The sequence below is a fragment of the Petaurus breviceps genome, unplaced genomic scaffold (assembly GCF_028583685.1).
Source record: "Petaurus breviceps papuanus isolate PSGF00001 unplaced genomic scaffold, PetGlider_PUasm1.0 90823, whole genome shotgun sequence".
In the NCBI taxonomy this organism is placed as follows: Eukaryota; Metazoa; Chordata; class Mammalia; order Diprotodontia; family Petauridae; genus Petaurus; species Petaurus breviceps.
Window position 1 is genome coordinate 19,703,496 of NW_027187352.1, and position 17,477 is coordinate 19,720,972.

General features: G+C 40.3%; 1 pseudogene; it reads left to right on the forward strand.

The window, feature by feature from the left end:
* Positions 1 to 6,900: 6,900 nt before the first annotated feature.
* Positions 6,901 to 7,677, forward strand: LOC138148401 (density-regulated protein-like; annotated as a pseudogene).
* The last annotated feature ends 9,800 nt before the right edge of the window (positions 7,678 to 17,477 follow it).

Here is a 17,477-nt window from a genome sequence, read left to right on the forward strand (position 1 = left end):
AGGACCAAAATGATATCACTATGTTAGAGTAGAGTTAGTGTGTACAACTGTGGCTGATCAGACCAATGTGAGCTTGGAATGTTTTATCACAGGTCAGACACAGATAGTCCATGTGAATATCTGGGATGAATTCTCTAAATTTGCACATCTCTCGTTCCTTTTGAACTACTTCAATTCTACTTTCCTCATAGAGCACAGCACCTTCTTTGATGAGGGCACACCATGCTGGGCAGTCCTGTGCCAGTGTCTCCCACATCAGACAATCAATTCCAAAGTTCTTAAGAGAGACCTTGAGAGTGTCCTTGTATCACTTTTTCTGACCACCATAAGAGCATTTGCCTGTATGAGTTCTCCATAAAAGTCTTTTAGGCAAGTGTACATTTTGTATTCGAACAACATGGCCAGCCATCAGACTTGCACTCTCTGAAGCAGAGTTCAAATGCTTTGCAGTTTAGTTCAAGAAAGGACCTCTGTGTCTGGTATCTTATCCTGCCAGGTGATCTTCAGAATCTTCCTAAGACAATTCAAATGGAAGTGATTCAGTTTCCTGGCATGGTGCTGGCAGACTGTCCAGGGTTCACAAGCATACAACAATGAGATCAACTCTGTAGACCTTCAGTTTGGTAATCAGTCTAATACTACTTCTCTTCCACACTTTCCTTCAGAGCCTCCCAAACACTGAGCTAGCTCTGGCAATGCATGTGTCAACCTCATATCAGTGTGTACATCCCTGGAAAGTATATTGCCAAGGTGAGCGATCTTATCCATAGCATTCAAAACTCCATTTGCTGTAACTGATGGTTCCACATACAAATGATGTGGTGCTGGCTGATGGAGCACCTGTGTTTTCTTGGTGTTAAATGTTAGGCCAAAATTTGCACAAGGTACAAAGAATCAATCCATACTTTGTTGTATCTCAGCTTCAGAGACTGCATTGAGGGCACAATCATCTACAAACAGAAAGTCATGCACCAACACTCCCTCCTCTTTAGTCTTGGTTTGTAGCCTTTTCAAGTTGAAGAATTTACCATCAATTCAGTAGCTGACATTGATGCCATGTTGATCCTCATTGAAAGCATTTGACAAACATGGATGAAAACATCATGCTAAAAAGCATGGGAGCAAGCACACAGTCTTGTTTCACTCCACTGGTGACTGGGAAAGCATGAGAGCATTGTCCATTATCTAGAACCCAAATAAGCATGCTGTCATGACAATGCTGATGAACTTCTCCAGGCAACGAAATTTTGATATACTTTTCCATAAGCCCTCATGACTGACAGTATCAAAGGCCTTGGTTGGATCTACAAATGCTGTGTACAGACCTCTGTTCTGCTCCTGGCATTTCTCCTGGAGTAGCCAAGCAGCAAACACCATATCTACTGTTCCTCGGCCCTTTCTGAAGCCACACTGACTCTCAGGTAGATGACCATATTCCAGGTGAAGGATCAGCCTAATAAGGAGGATTGTGGCAAGAATCTTGCCAGCAATGACTAAGAGAGACCACCCTCCTCCCCCCCACCCCCATTGTCACAGGACAATCTATTCCCTTCACCTCTATAGGGATAAACAAAAGAGGCATCCTTGAACTCCAGGAGGAAAACCTACTCATGCCATGTAACCCAAAAGATAATTCCCAGAGTTATTCTCACGTGACCAGGCTCTGTAGTTCTTGATTATTTGTCCTATGCGATATCAACACCTTAAGGAAGGATGTCTTTTTTATACCCTCTAAAGGAGTTCATACAACCTGGGGTATGGAGTGTGGCTACTGGAGGGTCAAGTTCACCTCTGCTGGGAAGAGCTTTGGATATGAAGACAACAGGCTCTGGGTTTTAATTCTGGCTCTTCCACTTACTCTATATGTGACACTTAATTTCTTTGTGCCTCAGATTCCCAGCCTCAGTTTCCTTATCTATAAGATGGGATAAAATGTGTAGTCCTTAATTCAAAGGGTTGTTGTGAGATGCAAATGAAATCAGGGGAAATGCTTTTCAAACTTTAAAAATACTAAGTAAATACTAGTTAATATTTTATAGCTAGAAGAATCCTGACATTAATAACAGCTACTCACATTTACACAGCACTTTGCAATATATAAAGTACTCACCAACCAATGATTCTGTGAGATTGAAGTACACACATTATTATACCCATTTTACAAATGAGGAAACAGACAAAAAGAAGTCATACAGCTAGGACATGGGTAGGACAGGATACAGTTAGTGAGAAGTCAAGCCAAGACTAAGCACAGGGCATTAGCCCCAAGTCTTCTGACACTCTCTGGTGCTCTTTCCACTAGATGCTGTCACAGATTAGACTTCTAAGAAATACTCATGTGTATACCAAGTTAGCAATCAGCATAAAAAGTGCCACATTCAATCTATCAGAGCTGTGCTAGGTTCATGTGCTTCTATTTGTATGAAATGCTTTCCCGCTAATTGAGTGTTTCAAAACCGCTGACCTAACACTAGGGGGATTCACCTGTTCCCAATTTAACACCAGGAAATTTAAATGGGTGTTAACCAAAACCCTGGTAGTGTTATGAACTTATACATTAATTGCTTCCTGTTTGGAAAGTACTACTTTAAACCTTTCTTTAATTGATACCACCATGGGTTTATTTTTTAATGTAAAACCTTCTGATCTGAACAATTTTTCCTATCTTCTTCTGGTTTGAAGAGTAAATCACATGAAAGATGTGGCAATCACTTCATTTCTCTAGGACTCAGTTTCCCTGTCTATGAAATGAGGAGGATGGACTAATTTTATCTCTAAACTTCCTTCCACATCTAAAAATCTGTGGTTATATTCTCTAACTAAAAAGGGCAACACTTTGCCATTCCAGCTCCCAGGTTCAATAAAACAGGCTTGTAGACAGTTAACTTGGGAATCTAATCCCTAGGTGAACTCCAATTCGCTTGACCATTGACACTGATAATGGTCCTTCAGGGTCTCCCTTAGTGTGTGCCTAATGCATTAAGCATTATTTAAAGCAAGAAGGGGTGGGGAATAAAAAACTGCCCAAAGAATTTTACCAAGTGAATTTTCCTGTTAATCCTTAAATAGCATTTATCAAGTGATTACTGTGTCAAACCAGTATACATTTGGATGGGATAGAAATAATTTACTTTTGATTAATTTATATTTGACTTATCAAAATAATATTTTGAAGGTTCTGCTTGATATTAAGACTTATCCCAGAATCCTTTAGCTAGTTGGCAAAGTCTTTATTCTTAGGAACAGGAAGCCACCTTTTGCCATGAATGAACTCCAACCCCCAAAGGTTTGAAATGAAACTAACACCAAAGAAAGAGTGGGCTATAAATTGATGGTCCATAATCAAATGGTTAACATATTTTTAGCTGCCTGTATTTTTATGGCAATCTCAATCTCATCTTCATGTGGACCAGAGTCTCTTCTCCCTTGGCCCCTTTCACATTAGCTAAGTTTTCATTTATTTGTACACTTTCAAACTCAAAGCAGCATATAGTCAAGTCATGCAGAAATATTTGTTCTCTTTCCTTGGTTACAGGAACTGTTTGTGGATTTCATGCTATCAAGACCAACTGATCCAAATGCCATCTGTTTTAAGGGAACTGCTCATGTCATTTCAAAGAACCTGGACAATTTACATATTTCTGTTTCAACACCAAATTTCAGTCCTGTTTTCTTATTCTAGCAGTATCAAGAGAATCTAATCCCACAGGCTAATACTCTGGAAACACCCTCTAATAATAACATATTTCATTACATAATCTTTGCACCCTTGGTAGTGGTGGTGTTTCCAGTGTAAGAATTGATTTATAACCTTTCAATCGTCACATGGTAAAATTCTGTTTGTCACATAGTTTAAAAGGTAAACAGAGCAGCAATATATTCACCAGTGACATACGGATATGCATTTATCTCTCCTGCATTGCAAACACGGAGACTAGAATTCACATCACACATGCATTGCCAGTATATTTCTGAAAGCCCACTTGCATGGTTTGTTTAGAACACCGCAGTACTAATGGTATTGTCACTCACCAATGAAGAGCTGTAGGTGCAAGAGGAGCCAGTGGGCAGGTAAAGCTGCCATGAATTAAGTCATGTGATAAAAGACTTTAATCTTCCTGAGCTAGCTAAACCGTACAGTTCATCTGTCAGTGATACATTAAACATGTGAAACATTTCTTTCTGATTATGGGTAAATATAAAAACTATTCTGTGGGCTTTGAGTTGAAAGCTCAAACACTGAATAGCATGAAAATAGTTGAGGAAAGATAGTTTTCAACAAGTGAAAAGCAGGTGTGAGACTGGTAGAAACTAAAAGACAAGTAATACTGGTACAAAATTTTTAAAAAAAAACTTCATATAATGGTCACAACCCACTTTTTTTTTTTTGAGCAATTGGGGTTAAGTAACTTGCTCAAGGTTACACAGCCAGTTATTTCTGGGTGTGGTGCTAATATCTGAGCCCGGATTTGATCCCCAGGTCATCCCGACACTGGGGCCAGTGCTCTTACCGTGTTTCCCCGATAATAAGACACTGTCTTATTAAATTTTTTGGACAGAAAAACACCAGAGGGCTTATTTTCAGGGGAGGGCTTATTTTAATGAACATTGACAGCAATTTTAATAAACAGGTAAACGTGAACAAAAAAATGTACCTTTATTCAATAAGCAAATCACTGGGGAAGAACAGGATGACGTGCTCACTGCTGCAGCTCTGATTGGATGCAGCTCGGAGCGCGGCATGCGTTTCACCCGGGGGCGGGGGGACGGTGCATACAGAGGGTACTGTAATGTAGTGTGTAGCGCAGGGAATCACCTTCACTACAGTAGCAATATCAATAGGGCTTATTTTTGGGGGAGGGCTTATTTTAGAGGAATCTTACACAGTAAGGGGAGGACTTATTTTTGGGATAGGTGTTATCGGGGAAACACAGTACTCGCTGAAACATCTGGCCGCCCCTAACCCACTTTTTTTTTTACAAAAAAATTTGTCATAAATTCTGTGACGATTATGTGGTGAAATTCAGTAAACCAATAGGTACACAGGAAGAAGGAAATTCAAATATTGACAAAGAAATCCAAAGAGTAGTTTTTCTGCTTATAAAGGCTCAAGCTTACCAATCTCTAGTTAAGCACTACCTCTTGAAATAGTTCAGGCAAAGATTGTGCCTTGTAGGTAGCATCAGAGTTGACTTTCAATTCTTCAGACTTTTCAAAGAAATGTTTTTGAAAAGTGAAAACCAACCCACAAATTTCTCTTCTAGCTGGGTCCCTCGTTCTGTTAGTAAAAGTTTCATCTTGGGATTGGGCATCAAATTCTATCATTCTTGAGCAGCTAACAATCATATATATGGTACTTATAATAAATGAATACTTGTAGAATTTAACTTCCTAATTAATACAGTGCTGTTTAGTGTGATAGAAATTAAATTAGACATAGTCTATATCCTATAGACAGTTATGTACTTAAGTTTGGTGCCTAATGCTCCATTAGACACTGTTTTTGTCCTATGGACTCAAAATTAAAATTTGTTCCAGAAGATCTCAATGCAAGGAGAGAATGGGAATTAATATTTGAAAACACTAATTGAAATATTTTACATTTTAGTGGTACTCTCAGTTTTCATTTGAAGTTAAAAAAAAAGAGCATGCAAGTCTCAGATCAAAGGCCCTATAGGATTATAAAGTATTTTTCTTTAGAAATCTCTTTATCGCTAAAGAAAACTAATAGTTGAAGATATTGTGTGAATGGACTGAGGGGGTGCAGAAATGTGACTAATGGAACAGGCCCTAAGCTTGGTGGCAGGAGACTTGGGTTTGAGTCCCTGTTCTGCCAGTCATTCTCTTTGGGACTTTGAAAAAAGTCACTTCACCACTCCAAATCTCCCTTTCTCTGGAAAAATAAATTCAGTGCCTTGCCCATAATTTTTGAGTTGGATTGAATGCAGGGCCAGAGGACTTCAGAGTTCAAGATGGATCACTTCTAGCTGGGGATTGACAGGGTGGGAGGGCCAGATTCAACCTCTAAGATTCATTCCATCACTAAAATTCTTTTCTGTGCCTTAGTGTTTCTCTCCTACTTGGGATAAGTGATGGAACACTAGAAATTTTACAAGCAGTAATAAAAGGTCATTTTAAAATGTGTTTCTAACAACTATATATATTGGTCATCAAAGCTTGAGGTGCAAGTTTCAGTATCCTGAGAATGCATAGGGTCATAGATTGGGAACTAAAAGAGGTCTGTAAATGAATGAGTAAATGAATGAATGTATAAAGGTGGGGAGAGGAGGAAAGAGGAGTAAACAGAGACCTGTCCTCAGAGAGTACACATTATACTCAACCCATAAATTGGCATGGGCTCCAGTTTCTATATATCCAATGTGGCATTCTTCTGCCCCCTCAAAGCTCATCAGATCACAGACATCTTCAATATTCCACCTACAAGTAAGAAAAATATAGATGCAAAAAGGCAAAAGCATTATCAGGGCCATTTGATCATGGTTTCATGTTGAACCTGGAAATGAAAGTAGGCTCTTGGTGCTGATGCTTTCTTTGAGCAACAGAATTGGCTCCTGATGGGATAGAGCCCAAGGCCCCGCACAGAGGTCCACTGAACCTCGTCCTTGCTCACTTCCAAATAAGGAAAGAGAGAGGGTATTTTGCCTGATGGGTAGCTAGTACCTTTTTTCACTAGGTGGCACAATGGGTAGAGTGCTGGACATGGTGTTAGGTAGACCTGAATCAAAATCCTGATCATATACACATTTAACTGGTAAGTTGAGAGCCATTAGAGGACTCAGCAGTGATATAACATGGTTAGAATGGTGGTAAGTCTCACCTCAAGATAAGCCCCAGACCACCTGGGGCCCTGAGGAACATGAGACTTCTTGAGTTTGTGAGATGGCTGTAGACTTTTCTGAGTCCACTGCCCCTGACTGCAAAGGAGACCTGAAGAGCAATACCAATCTAGACACCGATTACCACTTTGAGTCCTTTACTGTGGAGTCTGTTCATTACCGACAGAGTACTGTGAATATATGCCTGATGTTGCTAAATGTAGACAGTGGTTAGAGAAGAATTTTCTAAATGAGTTTGCAAAACTTACTGTAGAAAATTCACCTAATGGGGCGGCTAGGTGGCGCAGTGAATAGAGCACCGGCCCTAAAGTCAGGAGGACATGGGTTCGGATCCAGCCTCAGATACTTAACACAAAAAATAGTTGTGTGACCTTGGGCAAGTCACTTGACCCCAGTTGCCCTCGAGGAAGGAAGGATGGAAGGAAGGAAGGAAGAAAGAAAATTCACCTAAACAAGAACCTGGAATTGGGGAAGGTGCAGGAACAGCAGGAGAAGAGGAGAAGAAAAAACAAAAAAGAGGTGGAAGGGGGTCAGATGAAACAAAAAATAAGACAGTTCCACAAAAGGTTATAATAGCCAAAATTCCTAGATCAAAGAAGAAATATATGACAAGAGCGTGTGGCCTTGCAACTTTCGAGATTGACCTTAAAGAAGCACAAGGGTTTTTTGCTCAGAAATTCTCCTGGGTGCCTCAGTTACAGGGGAAGATGAAATCATCATTCAGGGAGACTTTAAAGATGACATTATTGATGTAATTCAGGAGAACTGGGAAGAAGTGGATGATGATAGCATTGAGAACCTTGGAGAAGTAAAGAAGTGATTTTTAAAAATTTGTCTGTATTTAATGACTTGAAGTTATAGTTGATGTAGCTGAAGGGAGGTAGGCCTCTAAAATATATATATAATAAATTAAAAATATATAAATATATATTTGTCCTACAGTAAAACTATAAAACTACCCTTTTCCATGGCATTTCAGTGTTCTGTACAAGGCTGCTTGTGTTTTTTCTTTTGTTTTATTTTTTAAATTGCCAAAGTACAATAAACTGGGGAAATCCATCATGTTTATGCATGAAATAGAGATTTAGTTAAATAAAAAATTGTGGTCATATGGTTAAAAAAAAAAGAATTGTTTCCTTTACATACATTAACTCATTTGATCCCCACAACACCCCTATGAGGTAGGTATTATTATTTCCTCCATTTTACAGATAAGTAAACTGAGGCATGGAGGGGGTTTAAGTGACTTGCTCAGGGTGTCTGACAGGATAGGAACTCAGGTCTTCCTCACCCTAAATACCACACTCTATCCATTGCACTACCCAATACTTTCTCAAGTTTTTACTGCTGCTTTGACTTCTCTTTCCTCCCTTCACAGGCTCAATCCTATAGTTCAGTAGGATCCAAGCATTTTAATGTTTCATCTAATCAATAAAAACTTTGAGTATATGTGTATGGGTACATATATATATGCACAGACACATACATATATGTATATATTCACTTATTTATAAAATACATATGTACAATTGTACTAATGATTATTATGTACCATAAAACTTGAACAAAAATATAAAAGGATGAAATAAAGCTTTATTTGTTAATGGTACAAAAATATTTGTGTCATGAAATTATGATTAATAATGGCATTTTAGTGAGAGCAATGTGATTGAATATGCTTCATTATTATTATTTAATATCTTGGTTCCATATTTTGAGATGCAGAAAATCAAAGATCTAGTTCTCAGTTAATTTCATTTTAAACATTTGGCTTCTGCGGTCATCAGAAAAACAATTTTAAGAATCATTGGACTCTGAATACCACTACCCTCCCAAATAGGTAGACATTGTATTCAGGCTTATGTCCCTCTATTCCCCTGCATGAAGTCTCTATTCTAACAACTACTCAACTAACTTCCCCCATCAAACTGTGTGCTTTAAATCCTTTATGACTTTACCCATATTTTCTTATATGTTCCATGTAGCACCCCTTCTGGGCTACTTTCCTAATCCCTGATCTCACAGATAAGCTGGATCTCAAATGGCAATTGGCTACTTCTCATCTAAGGGTTCCATCAAAAAGTGAACCTTATAGGTGGGAGTTTCTAAGACCATAGTTCATTCATTCCCCTTCAATATGCTTCTCAGTACTAACCAACCAACATCAGTTAGGAATTTGCTGAGAAACTATAACAAGAAAAGTAGTTATAATGCAATCTCGCCAAACTGAGGGCACTCTTTATCCTTGAAAATTCACAAGGCTCCTTGTGAGTTCAAAACTAAAAAAACAACATACTAATGAGGCACATGTAGAGCACAAAAGACCAAGGGTTGCCTGAAGACGAGAGTTCCCACCAAGTTTGCTTTTGAGAGTGGCAACAGGAATGGGAGAGCCCTTTCTTGTTCATGTGTTGTATAGCATGGAAATTGCACAGTATCCATTTCATAACTTAGCAATAGTTACAATTTTATCTGGCTTGTTACAGTAACCTAATATTCACCAAGAGTTTATTTAACCAGCAGAGCCAATATTAGGGATTCTGGCACTTGGGGCAAATTCAGTTGGGAAGGGAGAGACAGAAACAACAGGGCATCTTGAGGCCAGTGGGCAAATTTAGAACATTCTGTCTGAAGCAGATTCTCAGATCAGGAAAAGGGGCTGGATGGTAGAAGGACCCCTGAGGGCGCCGGCAGTGCCGGGGTTCAGAGAGGGCAGAGGAGACACACTTCTGTATACTTCCTCTTCCGGTCCGGCATCAGGGTATGCTTCCTTAGCTGGTCCTCTGAGAAGGGAATGTTCCCTCATGTTATCACCTGCAAGGAAGAATGAAGGGAAAGGACCTTGCCCTTCAGCAAAGCCCTGAAGCTCTGGAAAACCCCTTGCTAGTTATGACTGTTAATCAGACCTCCCTAGTATTTACTTATAGACAGAAATGAGACTATTGTTGCTATTTTCTATTTTGGCCTCATATTTGGACCAAACCAGGAACAAATGAGAACCCAAATACCCATACAGCCATATTCTTGTGTAATGCCCCCTTTTCCAGACAGGTTTGGCAGTTCCCTGAAGGACAGCTCTGTGATGCTCCTTGTGTGTAGTGAGACCTAACCCTGATTGGCTGAGAGACCTTTGAGCTTCTGTGTACAGAGTATGTTTTACATGTAATTGAGAGAAAAAAAAATAGAAACATTCTTTAAACTGCAAAGCACTTTTATTGATGCTTCTTTTTAAACAAAAATTACTAGAAGAAAAAAATTTAACCCCATTTTGTGTTGCCTGAAAGTCATTTTCTCTAGTTAGGGAGCTGTTAATAGTATCTGTCATCAAAAGAGGATTTTTCCTTAAAAAGAGAATTGACAAATGTACAAAATATTTATAACTCATTATGAAGTAACAAGTTATCATTCACTAAATGACTTTATCAACTTGTTGAATAAATGCTTATTTAACTTGATCCAATTTAAATCCAGTCCTCAAGAGAGGCCCATTCACACCCTGGCAACAGCATGTTTAAGGAAACACTCTTTTATGAAAGATCACTCACTAGGAGACAGGTTCTTTAGTTTTGGTGCACAAAGTAGCAAGTCTGAGGATGCAGGTCAGGTCACCGGATCTACAAGTCAGGCTATACATACCACCATTGTCCATTCTGCCAGCATTCCTTTGATGTCACCCACTGCTTAGGCACTGGGGACATACTCAGCATAATTCCCACCCTCCCTACCTCTCCTCCTCCCTCCTTGAGAAGGCAAACACTTTGATATAGATTATACAATCAATGTGCAGTCATGCAAAACATTGCCTTGAAGTATAAATGTTCCTTTATTTGCTTTAGATGTGGCTTGTGAAAAACTCTCCTTGTTTAGGAGTCTGTTTTCACTGGAATGAACTGGAATGTACTCCTTCCTTTCCCACTTCAAAGCACCCACTTCCTATCTTCTTGTCCTGATTCTCTCCAGTTCCTGGGTCATCTCCAGTCATCTTGATCTATATCTTGCCACTGGACCCAGATGGCTCCAGAGGAGAAAGCGAGGCTGGTGGCTTTGCACAGCCCTCCCTCATTTAAATCTAATTCACTTGCAAGTCATGGCATCTCCTTCCTGATGTCATGGTCCCCTTTGAGAACAAAGGACAAGCAATAACAACAACAGGGTAAAGGAGAGAGACTTTGAGAGAGAAAAGTAGAGTTTGAGGGAGAGAAAGGGTGGGCAAGAGAGGCAAGGCATGAACTTTTGAATGGTTAATAGAAACCTCCAGAGCCATAGACATATAGGGGAAATCTGCCCTCCGACATATAACTTGACTCCCAGCACCTACAACACCTAAGACAGTTAAGAGGAAACTTCTCTGGTGAGATTATTCTCTTCTTAGCTGGGTTGAGATTTTTTTTCTTGCTCTCAAATTGAATAGCCCATTTACTTTTGTGTATTTTGTCCTCTAACCTAATAAGTATAATGTCCCCAACTTTTATTTTGCTGACTGATTGAATAAATAAGTTTGCTTGCTGCTTGTGAATTTCTTTTGCATAAGTAGTTGGTAGGAAGGAGCTAAGCTGACCAAATGTAGGCTAATTGTTATCTTTTCCTTTAGAACAATCAGGGGGAAAATAATTTTATACTGAACCCCTAAAAGAAAATCATGCCTCTAGACTGCAAATAACTGATATAATTCTAGCTCACTGCCCCTCTTGGAGATAGATAAGAAAATGAAGGTTAGCACCTCCTACTCCACCCAAAGGTAGAAATTGGATTCTCCCTTGGAGACAGGTAATGGGATGTTATAGATCTTACTTTTCTAAATATACCCTTCCAACACAGGCTACTCCAAGTCCCTATGGACTTGTTAATCTCTAATACATTTACAATGTCAAATCAAGAGTTAGGGCAAACCCGGGAAAGAAAATCTCAACAAATATGTGAAAAATGTAAGAAAAAGGGCTCAGGATTGCTGCCAGCATGGGGAGGGAAGAAAGAGGAGCAGGAGGAAGAGAACAAGAAGAACAAGAAGTAGGTTTGTAAAGCACTTTGCAAATATTTTTTCATTTGATACTCAACAACTGTAGGAGGCAGGTTTTATAATCATCCCCATTTTACAGATGAAAAAACTGAGACAAGGAGTTAAGTGATTTGGATGGGGTCATTTCAGTATCTGAGGCGGGATTTGAACTCGGGTTTTCCTTATTCCAGTCTGGCACTCTAATTAGTGCACCACCTGGCTGCTTCATGGTATGCAGGGATGGGGAACCTCAGGCCTTGAGGTCACATGAGGCCCTCCAGGTCTTCAAGTGTGGCCCTTTGTCTGAATCCAAATTTCACAGAACAAATCCCCTTAATAAACGGATTTATTCTATAAAACTTGAACTCAGTCAAAAGGCCGCACCCAAGGACCCAGAAGGTCACATGTAGCCTCAAGGCCACAGGTCCCCTACCCCTGGATAGAATATTTTCCACCCTTCTCATCTGATGATGATGCCACTGACATGATTGCTATCTGTGCATGCTGAAATGTTGCTGAAATGACCAAAGCAATGAAACTATACAAACATTTATTAAACAACTTCTACATTCAAGGAATTGTGTTAGGTGATGGGGATAAAAAGACCAAAAAAAAAAATATGACTGTCCCTGTCTTTGAGGGGCTTATGTTCTGATGGTAAAAATCAACAGTTTTTTCTGCTCTGCACAACCATTAGAACTACTGCTCTATGACTGGCTGTTCTTTGTTCCTTGTTTCCGATACTTAGATTCTCACTCAGTCCCAAGTTTTTGCTCAAAGAAAGCTGCCTTAATCTTGATTGCCACACAGAAGTATGGTCTGCTTGGTATTTTTTATTCCCAGCAGTCCCTGCTTTTACATTGCTTAGAGTGTGCCTCCAGGCAACCTTAACGTCTGATGCATTTTTTTTTAACCTTCGTGCTTAAAGCTCCCTTTACAATAACTACAGTTGCTCTGGTATCCTGCTATGATTCTGAATATTCACCTAAACTTGGTAAAGCTGCTGTTAGCATCACTCAAAGCCACTTGTATTCTAGGACTCCATATTTGTTGTCCTACCACCTGTTAGCAAATAAGGGTCTTGAAATCCTCAAGAAATCAGGTAATGTTTGCTCTAGGTTTAGATCTCACAGTGCAAAGAACCCTCTTTCTTCTGGGTGTGGCATCTCAATTGAGATATTTATACTATCTCCTATCTTTGTGATCTGACCATCCTAAGCCATTTCCATTTTTGGTACCCAGAAACACACATAGAAAATACCCTGGATTTAAAGTTGGAGGACATGGGTTCAAAATCTTGCTCTTCATTAATTTGGCAAAAGTAGCATGGTACAAAGGAAAGACTGATTCTAGAGTCTAAAGACTTGAGTTCAAATCCTACTCCTAACACTTACTAGATATATTACCATGGAAATGTCACTTCACCTCTTACAGTCTTAGTTTCCCCATGCATAAAGTGAAGGGATTGGATTGGATGACTCCTGAGATTTCTTCTAGACCCATAATCCTATAAGTCCTCCACTCAGAGGTCTCTTACTTCTTGGGATACTGTAGCAGCAAGCACCCCAGCCTCCCCAGGGTGGCTGCTCACACAGGTTCTTGGATCTGCTTTGATAAAGGAAAGCAACTCAAAATGGGTTAACAAGCTTACTTTAATCAGTCAGATATGTATCATTTACCTAGTTCAGGGGGAAAAGGTCAGCACCCCTAACTTCAAAGTATATAGACAGAATTATCAAGACAAAAACAGATCAAGTAGACAGATTTCCAAACTGTCCAACCATTACATCCATACCAAACAACATCTGGGTTTCAAAGCCGGGGGGCTCTGGACAACGGCTTTCCAGAGTTTCATCTGATCAAATCACAGAACACTTCTCAAAGTGAGCCCCAAAACAAAGCTACACATCAGGGCTTATATAGCCTTCTCCTGGCTCAGAGAATGTAACAATCTTATTGACTCACTGGCCAATCAAGAAGTATCTACTGAAAAACAAGCCTCCCACCCCAGGCTCCAGGTGCACTTTAGCCTAGGGGCAGGGAAGATCTTTAAAATTTACATTCCCATTACAGATACACACAAATGGGACCCTCTTCTTAACATCAAGCCCAGCAGCAGAGGTGCCCAAAAAAACAAACTCACAGAGATGAACAAGCCAAAAGAATTTCATACCATTGGTTACATGAGAAAGATGCTGTAAATGGGAAACATCTTAGCTGGTCTGTCTGACTTAGCTAAGGTGTTCAGTACCTCAATCAGAATATATCACACATGGTAGTGTTAACAGAACAGTTTGTGGACACTTGAACTATTTAATGCTGTTAGTGCCCCAGATCCATACAACTACTTCCTCAAGGGCAACAGTGATATGAAAGTGCCTTTTTCGGGTGTTCAGTCAAGTTGACCAAACCCCACAAGAAGCAAAGAAAACACCAAGATGAAGGTGGAGAATCCCAAACTCCCTAAGACACCAGAACTATCATATATCCCAAAGAAACCTGCTTCTCTGTCACTCCCATACTTAATTCACTCAGATGTTCATTCTCTTGCTGTAAAAAAAAAAATGATGGGATCCTAATCTCTCAACCACAAGCAGCATTCTTCTGCAAGATTCCCCCATTATATGTCCTATAAACAGTCATCTTTCCCCATAAGGGAAAATTGCAGAGAGCTGGACATAAGGCTGTCAAGCCCTGGACATTAATAAACTACCTGCTAAGCTGAGGCATCCGCTAGTCTCATCCCTACCTATATCTGCTAACACCTGTAGAAATGATGCTGTGCCTGGGAACTCAGTTCCCTCTTGTTTTCCCCAAACTGACAGCCCTTCTTGCTCCATGACACTGTGTGATGGGCTCGGCTTTCACCAATTACATGCAGTTTTATTTTTCTTCTGTTTCTCATGTGACTGCTTCACAACAAAGTTACTTCTCAGTCATATAAAAAATTGTCATGACCATAGATTTATAGTCTTTCTGTATAGTATGGGATTTCTTCCTCTGTTCCTGCCTAACTTGTCCTATTGGGGCTTTTTGGATTCAATTTTCTACTCATTCATCTGACCACATACCTTCTATCTGCTGCTATGCATTTCTCCTGAGGCAAGGCAACTCAACTTCCATCTGTGCCAGCTCAAGGCAACTTCTACCTCCGGATGCCCCCAATCACCTGATCTCCAGCATCCACATACAAAGAGGAGTGACCTTTCCCTTCACCAGGAGCCTTTCATCCCCTGATGGGCTTGTCCTCTGAGTGAAGGGGTAGACGAAAGTTGGTGGGGAATAGGACTTCCATCACCTGCTATGCAATTTCAACTTCCATCTCCTGCTATTCTGTCTCCAGTCCAATCTCCAATTCTTCTCTGGGAAGAGAAATAGTACCTTCCATTCAATGACTAACATACTCACACCTAGTCATATTCTACACATCTGTGATTCTGAACCCCTGTAGTTCATCATTTGAACCCCATTCCCTATCCCTCGATTTCCAATTCCTTATTACTATTGCTCTCAACCCTTCTATTCCAAAGTCCAAATCAAATAATAACCATTCCTTTGGAATGCCTATATAATAGGTAATAAACTTGTCTTCATCTTAAATTTTTTCTTCTCCCATTCCTTCTGTCTTCTAGGAATCATTGAGATCTGGTTCCATATGGATGACAAAGTTCCCTGAAAACTCTTTCCAGTACTAATTGCACCTTCACTTATTCCCCTCAGCTCACTGATGAAGGTGGGAGAGCTGGAATACACCTTTTCCCCCATTGTCACTTCCTGGTTCTTCCCCCCCCCCCCACTTCCTTTACTCAGTAACCACTTTTCCTTTGAGATCCATATAATCCATATCTACCATCCAATCAGAATTCTAATAGCTACTGTTTACAGACCCCCAAGTAACTCACCTTCCTTCCTCAATGAGTTTAGCACCTAGATCATAATTTTTCTCTTCTCTTCAACTCCTGCCCTCATACCAGAGGACTTCAAAATACATATTGATGCTCCTTCAAACACCCTAACCATTTAGTTACTTGACCTACTCACTTCCCTACTCCTCCACCCCATCTTAGTTACACACAAAGATGGTCATACCCTAGATTTGGCCATGGCCCACAAATGTACCACCTCCATGTTCAAGAATTCTGAAATCCCCTTATCTGATCCTACTCTATTGGTTTTCCACCTCTCCCTCTGCCTGCCCTTACCAAACCCTACTCTTCTTTCACACTGGGACCTTTAATTCCTCAAGGGACCATCTCCAGTCATCCTGATCTCTATCTGGCCACTGGACCCAGATGGCTCTGGAGGAGAAAATGAGACTGGTGACTTTGCACAGCCTTCCCTCACTTAAATTCAATTCACTTGCAAGTCATGGAATCACTTTCCTGATGTCATGGTCCTCTTTGAGAAAGAATGAGAAACAACCACCTGTGAGTAGCCTGAGATGCCCCACTGGGGACCCAGATAATCAGTTCTAGTTGGACAAGGCAGCTCTTTTCTTCCTTCCTTCCTTCCTTCCTTCCTTCCTTCCTTCCTTCCTTCCTTCTTCCCTCCCCCCCTCCTTCCTGTAAAGGCAAGCAAAGTAGTATTTTGCTGCTTGTTTCATCTATTCAAGTGACTTTGAGCCTCACCTTTGATTATGTCAAGTCTTTGTTGGAAACAGTATATATTTGTGTTGCCCTTAATAGAACTAAGGGAGTCTGGAAACCTTCTCTGTCCTTAATAGGCCTAATATTATCACATGGAGCCCACAGTGGGAGAAACTTGCTGAAAGAGCAGAACAGAAAGGGCAGAACAGGAAGAAGCAGAGGAGATAAAAGATGGAGCATGAGCTGGGACCAAGCAGAACTGAGAGAAAGAATGTTTGTGATGTCAGCACTCTGCCTGTCTGTTGGGTGTATTTTGATTTCTCAGACAGAAGTCCTGTCTGTTGTTCTGTATTGGTTTCTCAGACAGAAAGTGAACTGAGATGATAGTACCAATAATTTGTGCAAATATTGTTGTACCCCTGTTGAGCTTTGTTTTGCTAGAATCAGAAACTGTGAAGAGCTTAGAGTGAGGCAGTACCTGTGAGCTGCACTACAGAACCAGAGCAGATAGCTGCCTGCCTGTGAATCCAGGTAAGAGCTGGGAGTGTGGAAGAGGAGCCATGGAGTTTGGAAGTCAGCCAAGAGCAAGGATCAAAGAGGACCTTTACTTGGGTACTTAGTGCTGACTGATGATACTGGAACTTACTGTGACCTAGGAGTGGATGGTGTTTGTACTTTCTGCTACCCCTTAAGGATGACTGGCTTAAGATTATTGGAAGGCAGCCTTCAGTCAAGATGAAAGAAGACTTGACTTGGGTACTCTATATTGACAGAGGACATTGTAACTTACTCAGTGATATGTTTTGTTTAAGACCATGTGGCTATAAGTTGTTATGTATATTGTTGTGAATGTTGTGCTTTAGTTTTTTGAATGTTTTGCTTTAGTTTATTGATGAATACATAGAGAGTTCGTTATACTATGCAATTAGATCCTTAAAGTTATTCACAGCAGCAGTCCTCAGGAGAGCTGCTTATGATTGGCTTTACACATCCCTCCCAACCTTCCTCTCTTTCTTCCTTCTTTACGTCCTCCTCCCT